The sequence below is a fragment of the Etheostoma cragini genome, chromosome 2, assembly GCF_013103735.1.
Source record: "Etheostoma cragini isolate CJK2018 chromosome 2, CSU_Ecrag_1.0, whole genome shotgun sequence".
NCBI classification, from domain to species: Eukaryota; Metazoa; Chordata; class Actinopteri; order Perciformes; family Percidae; genus Etheostoma; species Etheostoma cragini.
Window position 1 is genome coordinate 12,751,526 of NC_048408.1, and position 11,977 is coordinate 12,763,502.

Below are 11,977 nucleotides of genomic sequence, written 5' to 3' on the forward strand. Positions count from 1 at the left end.
ATCTTTAAAAAAAAGATGGAATCAAATGCTTGTCTTTTGATCAGTCACTTGTTACGTTGTTTATTCCAAATGATCTACTGTAAATGAATTTGTCTTTAACTTCTTTTATCTATCACAGGACAATTGTATGTTTGCATTATTCTGTTTTTAGATTGTAGATTTTAGATTTTTCTAGCTATAATAGTTACTTTTAAACAAAGAAAACATTGACTATGGGTCCCAAAAAAAGCTCATGGCCGTGGTGAGATAAATGTAATTTACCGTGAGAAAATGCACGCGCGGTTCCATTTCGTCTGCTGAAATGTTTGTAGGAAAGCAGTGAGATCATTTCAATATCAAAGGCACATGTTCTCTTAATTTGCATTAAACAGGGGAGGGTGGAAGCACATTTGGAGCTAAGAGGAGGTCCTCATCCCAATCAATCAAGACATGTTACTTGTGCAAAATCAAATGATTAAAAATGCAAAAATATCATAACTGCTCAAAAATATTCAATTATGATTTCTTTTCATCCCATAGCACATGCCTCTTCTGTTTTCATTATGTTGTGACAGTAAAGTGAAACATTAGTGATGAAACAGGCAAGAAACTCTCTCCTCTAACTCTTGCTACAGAACTAAAATTGAATAGACAGTGAGACTCTCAGAGAAATATGCTGAAAGTGTCAATGCTGCGTCTTGAATATGGCAAAATTGCTTATTTTCAGATTCAGCCACATCAAGCATTTTTTTTTCCTGGCTGTTTGTGGAAGAGCTTGCATATTCATGGCCCGCCTGTTTTGAGAACCTGTCACTGAGCCTGTTATATAGCTTTCCCTGCCTTCCTGTTCAGGATGGCTTCAGAGGCAAAAACACTCCATCAGACTTAACATTGTCCAGCTGACACAGTCAGGCAGTAAAACTGACAGCCAATGGAGTCTGGCCTAGCAAATGAACTGGACATAATAAACCACTGACACAGGGGTCACCTTCTGTCACTTCCTATGTATCTACACACACACACACACACACAGAGAAAAGCACATAACACATGAAGTGGACAATATGCCCCACATCCTATTGCTATTAAATACCCATACACTCACAAACACACACACACACACACACACACACACACACACACACACACACACACACACACAGACACACAGACACACACACAGACACACAGACACACAGACACAGACCATCACTTGCATACTACCACTTCTCTCCCTTTGACTGGGTTAAATCCAGCAAAACCCCAGCCTTGTATGTGACCTGCCTCCCACCGCAGCTGTAAAAGAGCGAGAGCAGGAAGAAGGAGCTGGTGAGCACCGGGCTTCCCACTTCTCAGACAAGAGCAACTATGGATTTCTGACTTAAACTTCGCTAGTTAGAAGGTCAATAAAATATTGAAATGCATGGGAATAATTCCCCCTTTACATGGACAGCTACCTTCATAAATCTGAAGGATTTATAGAACAACTGGGTGAGTGTTTATTGCTGCTATGAAAGTTCTCACTGACAGCGTATCCCCTCTTGGCTCTGTAAAAAACAGAATAGGTGTTCGATGGGAGATTCATCAGAATGGCTAACACTCAGGTGAGAAGCCCTTCATGTTGAAGCCATCCACTGACAACATTGCATATGCATAGGTGTTTGAATCTATCAGCTACTAGGTATATATTTGCTTTCCATGTGAAGATAGTATTGTGTACGTGGTGTTATCAATCCGGCTCTCTCTTCCCACGCTATATGACTGCTGTGTTCCCTCTCCTCCCAACTCTTCCCTCTGCTGCACAGCCTCTATGCACGGAGAGCTCCGCACAGTCCCCATGGAATCTCCCGTGTCAGAACATTACGTTATAAGTGGAGGCATTGACTGTGGGGACTCTTTGATACACATTCACATACAGTACAAACACAATTGATCGTCAGCAGAACATTGAGAGGAGGGGGATGCTGAAGAAAGATCTACACAGGTATAAAAGATCACAGGCCCTTCTTGCGGAATACGAACTGTGTGTGCAAGAAGGAACAAAACGCTTCTTTGATAAGGATGTGACAAGGAGCAATCTTTCCCTGGAGCCAGCTCCTGAGCACTGAACACTATCAGCAATCTGGGAAACGCTCAGAGCGCCACAGTAAAAATGTAGTATTATCCTATCTGTGCAGCCTCACATTTGGCATAATGTGACTGGCTGTATTAATTAAGCGTTTCTTTTTCTTTTTGCATGAGCAGATTTCCCCCCTATGGCATGCTCAAATAATGTCTCCATCTTATGACAACATTTGCAGCTCAATTAAAAAAGTGTTTATGTCAATTTTCCCCTGTGTGGGCGCTGCCTGTTCACCATGTACACGGTAGTTGTCATCCACTAGCCATAAAGTGTCAGAGACCTTAGGATGCCATGACAATACACAGGGGTCAAACTTCAGCACTGACTTTATCTCATGGCAAAATGGATATTATCTGCACTTATTGGTAAAAAGGAATTATTTACTCATTTGATGTTTTTTCAGAGACAGGGATAAAACAGCCTACAAATATCAGTGAGTGACTAATCGATCCCTCCTCTATTTATATTTAAAATTGTTGAAAAAAAAGGGGCGTTGGTTGGCTTCAAATAAATACTATCTTAGATTTGGATGCAAGCTCAGACAGCAGTCAATGATGAAAAATAAAATTTATTGGAGGGTTTTTGCTCCCAGTGAGAGGAGAGCCCTAATGAGAGTGATCACAGATGCCAAGACCAAACACTTCAAACAAAGGCAGCTTGTTTTTTCATACATGAACTGAAAAAAACATTTAAAGATATTCTCTTTAAAGAAAAAAAAATCAAAAACAAAGAGAGTGACAGAAAGAGATAGTGGAATTATATTATTTGATGAAGAAATTCCAAATTGAACAATCACAATCTATTTGCTGTCTTTCTGGGAAACGGTCATAATTACATAATTTGTAAGTGTAAAAGCAGAGGAATTTAGAAAATTACTCACACTAATTAGCTGTAATTATGGGTCTCCCCCCACACTGCTGCATGCAATGCACACTATATAATAGATGCTTTAGCTGTCCATATTTAGATGAGTTGTGAATATAAACAAGTTGAGTGAGTGAAAAGTCCTTCTTGGTCTATTTAAACCCTCCCCCGCAGGCAACAGTATTTACAAGGAAACGGTTATCATTTAGTCTCTGTTGCGGATCAAAATGTCAAGCTCCACAGAGAATCTGAGCAGTGCTGTTAGGGCCAAAAGTGCAGTTTAAGAGCCCCAGGATCTGAGAGGGAAAAAAAGTGATTTGCAAATGCCCAAATACGTCTAATTGACCTGAAATATAGCCTGTGTGCAGGAATTGTTTGAAATCAATATGAAGAGCGAAAAGAATATCCTTGAAGGAACATTTCAGAAGATCACACCGTTTGTCTTTTCGGGCAGCATTATGAAGTATGCAAGAATTATTAAAACAATCAAGAAGTCATGAAAGGTCATGTGAATTAAAATTGTAGTGGCTGCAGCAAATTAGGAGAGAGTGAGGAACAGCTGTTTTTCACCTAGTAGACCGGTATAATAGCACACCAAGCGCTACTGTAGATTATATAAATATTCTGTGAACGTGAAAGCCGTTTGTAAGTGAATTTCCGCATAATGTATTCCCAGTCTATTAGTTTATTGTATGCGTTTAGTGGGGTAAATCAATAGGCAGTATTCCCAGCCTTGATTGGATTCACAATTAGATCTAGTAAAAGACTCCCCGACACTGGGTGTTAGACTCCGCACAGCCAACCAACCTGATTGTCTTTCCCTCACATCAACCGCCACTCCACGCCATCCTCTCTCCTGTCCAGGTGCCTTGTGCTTAACGGTGAGGACTGGAGGGAAGTTTCTCTCGTGTGGCAGACGTGCCATGACAGCTCCAAGATGCTCTTTGACCTGAGAGGAAGGGAAAACAACATCAATGGTAATTCCCCTTCAAACACATTAACTGGGATGAACTGGGTCCCACCGAGCCCCTCTGAGTGGACTCGCATTGATCGCAGAAATCCATGAATAAATTTAGCACTAATTGATTTTTTTTTTCCTCTTTAGAAAACAAATCTCTAATTCTGAGTAGAGGCAGTGAATGTAGCATATTCTGCAACCACCTTACTTCTTTTTTAATCTGTAGGAAATACATTTTGAGAACTGACTTAATGAGCTACAAAAGATATTCGATGTCCCCTCGTACCATCTGATCCAGGATGCCTGTTGTTTTCACTGCAGCCACAACATTTTATCATTTTGTGAATTGACAAGAGTTAAGGAAAAAAGTCCACCTTAAGCCAGGTGCTAAACAAACAAAGACAATTCACTGCCGAAGCAACAATCTCAGAAATTAACCCATTATGTGCTCTGGCTTTCAGATACCTTTTAATTGCTTTCAGTGTGGATTACATTTGTAGTTGGAGAGGAAATGGTGTCATTTATGAATTTACAAGAGCTCCCCATGCATTCACTCTGGCAGTTGGAAGAGTGCTGCCGTCAATATCGGAGGAAAGCATTTATAAAAGATTCTAATCATTATATGTAAATTCTGAACTGGGTTTACAAAGCGGAAAATGTTAAAAATATTCTCTCATTAACTTCTGAAACGGTTTTATTCAAATTGATTAAAAGGAAAATGGTTTAGGATCAGTAAAAACAAAGGGTAAGCTAAAGAAAATGTCCTTACAGTTTTCCACCAAGAAGGATCAAAAACTAGATGCGTCTATGTAAAGGATTTTTTTCCAATTGTGGAATCTTTGAAAAAAATCCCCAAAATTCAAGGCTAAAAATTATAATTAACCTATATTTAAAGACAAGCTTTTTAGAAATTATTTTGGTCATACTATATAAAGCTGATTAGAAAGCACACTGTTCACAGATAAGCCAATGAATCCTAATGTTCAAGTTGATTCTTTACTCCTACAGAGCCTACAGTAATATATCTCATATAATGTGTCTTTACCTTTGCTTTGCAAATTTAATGTCATATCTGAACTGATTGCTCAGTAAAACAACATAGCTTTGTGAATGGAAAGTGAAAGCATTTATTCAGTGATAAACACATACTTTTTAAATTTGAATATGGATGTCTGATATGTAATAGGATATAATAATGGTTGAATATATACCACTTGTATACGATAACTGCAGCACATTTTTGATTGTATATTTCAAGTTGTCAATTGAAATAGTCAGGGTGCTTATTCTTAGTAATGATTGAGAAGTCTTGATTCGAGACGTTGTAGATTCAGGTATCATACTGCCACCTACTGGTTGACACTTTTCTTAAAGATGTTCGGTCAGAGTGCACTCAAATGAGTTCCTCATGATTAAAATTATTCAGTGATTTCAGGAAAGACAAGTTCTAATTCAATGACCTCTATGGAAATGACATATTACATTTATTTTTACTTCACATGATAGATAACATACTCAGACATCTGCATTAACTAGGATAGGAAATGTCCCATGGGTGCCCTGGATAAACATCGTGCCCTGGGCCCTTCACAGCACATGTAGCTGAAGATGTGGTTATGGTCTATCAAGACTCCCTTCACTGACCAACCTCAATTGCTCAGTCGTGCAAAGGAAAACGCGTTCCTGAAATGTTCCTTTTTTGTTTGATGGATGAGTTGTTCATATAATAGCTGGGCATTACCTCTGCAAATAAACCAGACTTGACATTGCCCTGCACTGGAACATCTGGGACGCCCCAGAGACAGGATCAAAGGCCTTGCGCGTCCTTGGACTCTATCTGTGCCAAATATGCACAGCAAGCTCAAGAACAGCTAACCAGCGCATTTCAGTCATCATCATCGGCACTGGCTGTGTTTGTTAGTCATCGGCTATTTCTGTTTAATTTGTTGCAGTCGTATTGCTCTGTGTTTTCGTCATAGTAACAGCACGGCTGAGAGTGTTGCAGCTAGACAATACAGTAAATCAATTTATAAGCTGATCATCCCACAACAAAACTATGTCTTTAGCGAAGTGAAATGTAATGAATGTGATGTCTAGCACATGAAATCAAGTGCTAGACTGATTGATCATCGCGCACTTTTCCAACTGACACGTCAGACTGAACAGCATATAAACCCAGCTCTCATCTGCACTGTACTATGGGGGCTGAGCTACAACACAATCCACAATACTTGGGTTTTGTTTGGAAAGAGCCAGCCAACTGCATAACCTTAATTAGTCAAGCTGTATTCATTCAAGTGATTATTATTTAATATTTTAGGATTTTTTGTTGGGCTTTTCTGCCTTAAATATTTTGACAGGACAGCTAGATGAGAAAGCGGAGAGAGAGGGAGGAAGACATGCAGGAAAATGTCTACAGGTCGCATTTGAGACCTGGAGCTCTGCGTCAAGACATGAACCTCTCAGTACATGTGCGCCTGCTCTACCACTGAAGCAAACCGGCCACCATTCAAAGGATTATTACGCCCTGCACAGCAGTGAAGAGAAGCATCTGTCACTTAAACTCAAATGATTTCTCAATCTTTCCACTCAGAAGAAATGTATCGTAGGTGTATCAGTATGAAATACATTCTGATGATAGTTTTGTGCCAAAATAAAATATAATCCTGTCTAGGGCTGCCAATAAAAAGAACTTTTGTTAAGATTAGTCTGTCAATTATGTCTTTTGAATAATCGATTGTTTAGGCTACAAAACATTAGAAAATAGTGATAAAAAGTATCTAAAACAAGTATATGCAACCCAAAGATATATCTACAATAATATAAAACAGAAAAGCAGCAAATTTCAAATTTGAGAAGCTTCCATGAGCAAATGTTAACATTGTTTTCTTGTTCAATGACTTACACAATTATTTAAATTGTTGACGATTTATTTTACATTGATTGATTAAACGATTAATCGGTTAATTGAGAACTAATCTTGTCCCCTATATCCTGATGTGTTTAGTACATTCAAATTGCAAAAAGCATAGCATATCTCTAGCATCATGTAAATTCTGCTGCAGCAAAAAAGAAAGCCAAAATTTGGTTTATCTGGAATCTGTTTTTTTTCCCCAGGTTCTTGAGTTTCATTGTGTTTGCCATTTCTAAATCTTCCCAAGGCGGTGCATCTGCTGCTGTCCAGCCTGCACAACTGGGGGGGAAAAAGCAGGATGTCATTTTTGTGAACCAGCAGCAGTGGAGAGGAGGGAAAATAACGCAATCATCAGAAAAGTGGTCTGGGTGGTGAAGCAGGGGCCTTACGAGGGGCAGGTTGCGGATCGCCCGCACCTCGGCAGATGTGCCTTGGTGTCACTCCACATCCGCAGTCGAATGAATCACCCAGCAGATGTTTAACGTCAAGGCCAGGCTGTCACGCCAGCCAAACACACACGTGCACACACTAGCCATGCAATATGCATATGCATAGACACTGTACAATTTATTACTACGTTAGGAAGAGTGGCTCCACAAGGGGTCAGACCAAGGTGCGGATGTTCACCTTGATTTGACTTTTACAAAAAATAACAAACCAGAGATTTCACTAAACATTGAGTTTTTGTAGGGTGTAAAACAATTCGGTGATGTGCACTAAACACACAAGGCACACTGACTGAAATGTAGTTCTGTTTGGACTCACTAAGCCTGATGACATGTTTCTACAGCATAATACATGTTTGCTCTTTTGGATCTGTGTCTTCTACCATCCGAACATAACCCGTCAATATTGAAAAATAGAATAGCAGATATATTTTTTAGCTTACTCTACCAGCATCTTCCCATCTATTTTTTGTGGGACCTTTCATGGCTGAATAAAAGATATTTTGTCAAAACCAATTTTCACCAAAAGATCTACACACAGATGTATTTTTTTTATAATGTTTTAGGGTGTTTCAGGACTTGTTTTGGGGTGGGGATGACGAAATGCTACTACAAAAAACTGATGTTTTCCACCTTTTTTAATATCACACTGCCAAGCTGTAACAAACCACATTTCCACATGTGAGATTTTATTGACAAGAGGAACTATATTGTTAATTAAGACTACGGATGTAATTCTCTAAAACCGGTCCTGTGCCCATTGTCATTTAAAGTGAACAATCAGAATATGATTGATATCTTGATGATGATATCTTCTTATAGAATTTTTTTTTTTTTGTAAGTGTGCCTTGGTACTAAGAACATTGAAAACAGTGTTAGAAAAGAGCAATTGAAAGTAAGGAGCTTTTTAAGAAAGAGTTACTGGATCTTTGAGAACATTCTTGAGGCCCTTTTCCCCTCTTTTGGAGAAACCCAGGCAGATAAAAGGAAACACTCGGGTGGATTAAAGTGTTCAGTATGTATCAGCATCAAACCACTAGAGTTTTTGCCCTCTACATTTTTCAAACACAGTCAATAGATCTAAATATTTTACTGTGCCCTGGCCGATTTATTGTTTGATGTTTAAAAACTTGTGTGAAATGAAAGAAAACTCATTAAAGAAGATGGCCCCAGAACGAGGCCCTACGATCAGCTTTGAAAGTCTAGTTTAACTGGGATATTGATCATTCTCTTTCTTCTGTGACAAAGGCCACCAGGGACGCTGGAGGTGTCGGTGGATGAAGGCGCGCTGCCAATAACACCAGACGTTTGTGTATGCACTGTAGGTGAGGCTCAGAATTTCACTACTGACATCGAAAAAAATCCAATAACTTACAAATGACCAAACAAACATCACGTTCTTGATTTCTTGCCGGTCAAAAAACTAAAAAGAAAAGAAAAAATTCAGTGAGGTTTAGACGAATTCATGTGCACTTGAAGGTTTTGATTTTTTTAAAAATTTTTTATAAATGCATGACGGATAGGACTACACTAATTGTGAACTTAATTATTTAGCTTTGTGGGGCCACTGGAGATAGACATATAGAGTCAAGTGTTTCTCTGTTTCATTAAGCATCTGTAAAATAGGGCTTTGATCTGATCACAACTTCCAGCTCTTAATCAGGAATTATCTTGTGTCCTGTCAGTGTGGAAGGAGCTGTTCCAAAAAAAACTAATGGAAAAAATGGATTGTTCTGATTAACAAGACACTGATTCAAATTCACAAATTAGAACTATAATAGAAGTAACATACTGCTGTCATATCAGTTGCATTTTAGTGTGGATTTTCTCTTTTAGTAATCTTTCATGACCTAAAGACTCTCCTGCACAGTCCCACAAAGGCTAGTTCACATACTGGAAACCAAAGAGGGATTTTTGACAGAGTAGGTAGCTCCATCAGTGAAACCTTTGTTTGTTAATCTGTTTTAGAGATAAACTGCATGCAAAAAAACTAATCCACATCAGTTACTCAAATTTAGATTGCTATCAAAGACAACCTCATACATTTCTGGCTTCTTTCTTGACATCAGGAGACAGACTAACCACAGCATAATTCATTAAATCTTTGGAATATGCATCTCAAAGAGTTCTTTTCCCTGAGCTGCAAAACATTAGACTAGCAGGTCTTGACAACTGTCAACAGTACTTTGGAGATGACTGGGCTATTAAGAGCTATATCATCAATGTATGTGTCAGTTACAAAGAAAAAACATCTGAGTTGCTCCTGTTTTAGTACAAATTTTCTGCACTCAATACACCGGTAACAGCCGTGCTTTTGTGCTCTACTGTAAGTTTTAAAAAATATTTTAAAAGAGATATGTGGGCAAAATGCTTACACTGTATGTGGAATTTTAAGATGCTGCAAAGAGTCCTTTCCTTTTGACAATGATTGCATTTTATTTTCACAAATGTATTGAACATTTCAACCAATAATTCACACAATTGTATATATAATATATAATATTTTTCATGTTTATGTATCTTTATGTTTAATACAGTACTGTTTAGATCCCATATAATGAAACAAAACATTTCTGTTTGTTTTGTTTGTCTCTCATTCTGCACAAAACTACCCTTTTGATCAGTTTTTGGCACAGCTGTGTATGCAACTTGACCAATCTAAATAAAAATGCACCTCTTCTTTTTCCAAGCATCAGTTACTGATTTCCATCTTATCGGTTTTCCTGCTCCAGCCATAGCTCTGATCACAATGTCTGTGTGTTTCTGTGTGGCAACAACTGCTATGAGAATAGATCTCCCACATCTGAACTGGACTAAACCACTGATGGTCATTTAATGTGTACATTTCTCTCCTCCTGTTTGCTGACCACTGTGTTCAGCAGAGTCTATCTCAATACTAGTCAGTTTTTCACAATCTTTTGTTTTTCTCTTCCTACCTGCCCTGAATATCTGTGCTTTCCTCTGCCTTATCAACCATGAAGTTATTGAGTGGATTTCCATTCTGCAGCTGAATCAGTGACTCAGTAAATATGGAGTAAACAAATACATTGACCGGAGGTGAAACAGGTCCTTACATTCAAATGCAGGCAGACCTGCTGGGCCATCAACTCCCAGAACCAAGCTAAGGCGCTCACTCACTGGAGATTCTGGTTTCTTCCATGGCACGTGTAGCGCGTGAATAAAAAGATTGGGCAAGTCAGTATCTCTTTTAGTAACACATTTGTTACAGCAAAATTAGGTACTTGAAAGTACATGAAATATGGCGCTGACTCTTAACGATATGAACTACTGAGCTGCAAGTTTGGAGTAGCCTAAAGGGAAATAAATGCTGATAATTTACCCTCCTGTACTCCTGCTACTAAACACTTTGACATGTTTATCTTCATGAAAAAACATAATAGCTACATTTCCCCAGCAACCACAACCTATAAATTACCAAACATTGTTCCTGTGGACAATCTGTGAGAAGATGCTACCTGCACCAGAAACAGCACTTGATCAAAGATGAAATCTGTCAAGAAGGCTTAGGTTACGAAACTTGGGTCTAGTTTCCAGGGAAACACATTCACCAATTAGATGATCAACAGAAGCAGTGCTTGTGTCTATTTATTGCCACTATCAAAAATTAACTAAGTTAGTTGCATGTCCTACCCACATCTATGTTTTATCAAAGGCATTAAAAAAATACTTCAGTTTGGACATTCATACAAAAACCAAAAACATGTTTGCAGAACAGTACTGCACAGTCCTAACTTAAATCATTCACTGGGAAAGTGTATAGATTTTCAGCATGAATTTTAGACATACTGGCCTGACCTGATTTGTTAACAATTCCAATCACATAACATACACATTATATTTTTTCAGGGTCTCAGTGAAAATATCTACCAGCACTCTGTCCTTATGTCCAAGTGTGTAACTCTCCTTTGAAAAGACACACAGGACACAGCAGGAGGGGAGATGTGATGTTCTCTCTTTTTATTGACTGACACGGCTGATGAGGGCCCATCCTGCACTTTGGCAGGAGGGTAGGCAAGCATGCCGAGGTGGCACCCACCAGGGTGCAAAAAGGTGACGACATGGTCGTCCTTCATAGATATTCCATGCATGGCTTTACCCTCAGCTGCCCTGTCAAGGTCTGTGTATGCCCCTCCAAGGGAGCTGAGACAGGGTCATGGATGACACCCGCATCTTTGCCAGACGTGACAGCACAGCTGGGCCGCTTAATGACAGAGGAGCCTGGCCCAGCACACACCTGCCCATCCCGGGCAGGGCAGGCGACCTCACGGGGAGAAAGAGAAGCCGCTGCCACGTTCGATGGGCAGATGTTCTGGAGAGAAGACAACAGAGACAGCTGCACTACAGGGACCCCTCCGTTTCTCTCCTCTCTGAAGTAATTGAAAATCATGTAAAAGGTCAATTGTTTGATACTAGCTGTCCCTCTTCGCAACTTGTTCCTTTCAGCCAGAACATGACAAAAACAACACTGACTGGATGACAGCTTTTGCCGCAATTACTGCCTATTTAGCTGTGACTGTCCATTTAATGACATTATCTGTAAACATTCCCAGTGAATAAATCTGCATATAAAAAGAGGTGTGGGCCATCTGTTGGAGGCTATGGATAGGGGCCCCTGAGAGAAACCTAATCATTGGAGTACAGGAATAGGACTGTATGGGGGGGGGGGGGGGGGG

General features: G+C 39.4%; 1 long non-coding RNA gene across 1 annotated transcript in view; it reads right to left on the reverse strand.

The window, feature by feature from the left end:
- Positions 1–10,634, reverse strand: part of LOC117936714 — a 31,144-nt gene extending 20,510 nt beyond the window's left edge. The window contains exons 1-2 of the long non-coding RNA XR_004655007.1: positions 10,358–10,634; positions 3,773–3,914 (exon numbers count right to left, since the gene is read on the reverse strand). This is a non-coding gene — a long non-coding RNA (uncharacterized LOC117936714). The remainder of the gene's footprint in view (positions 1–3,772; positions 3,915–10,357) is intronic.
- Positions 10,635–11,977: the final 1,343 nt, after the last annotated feature.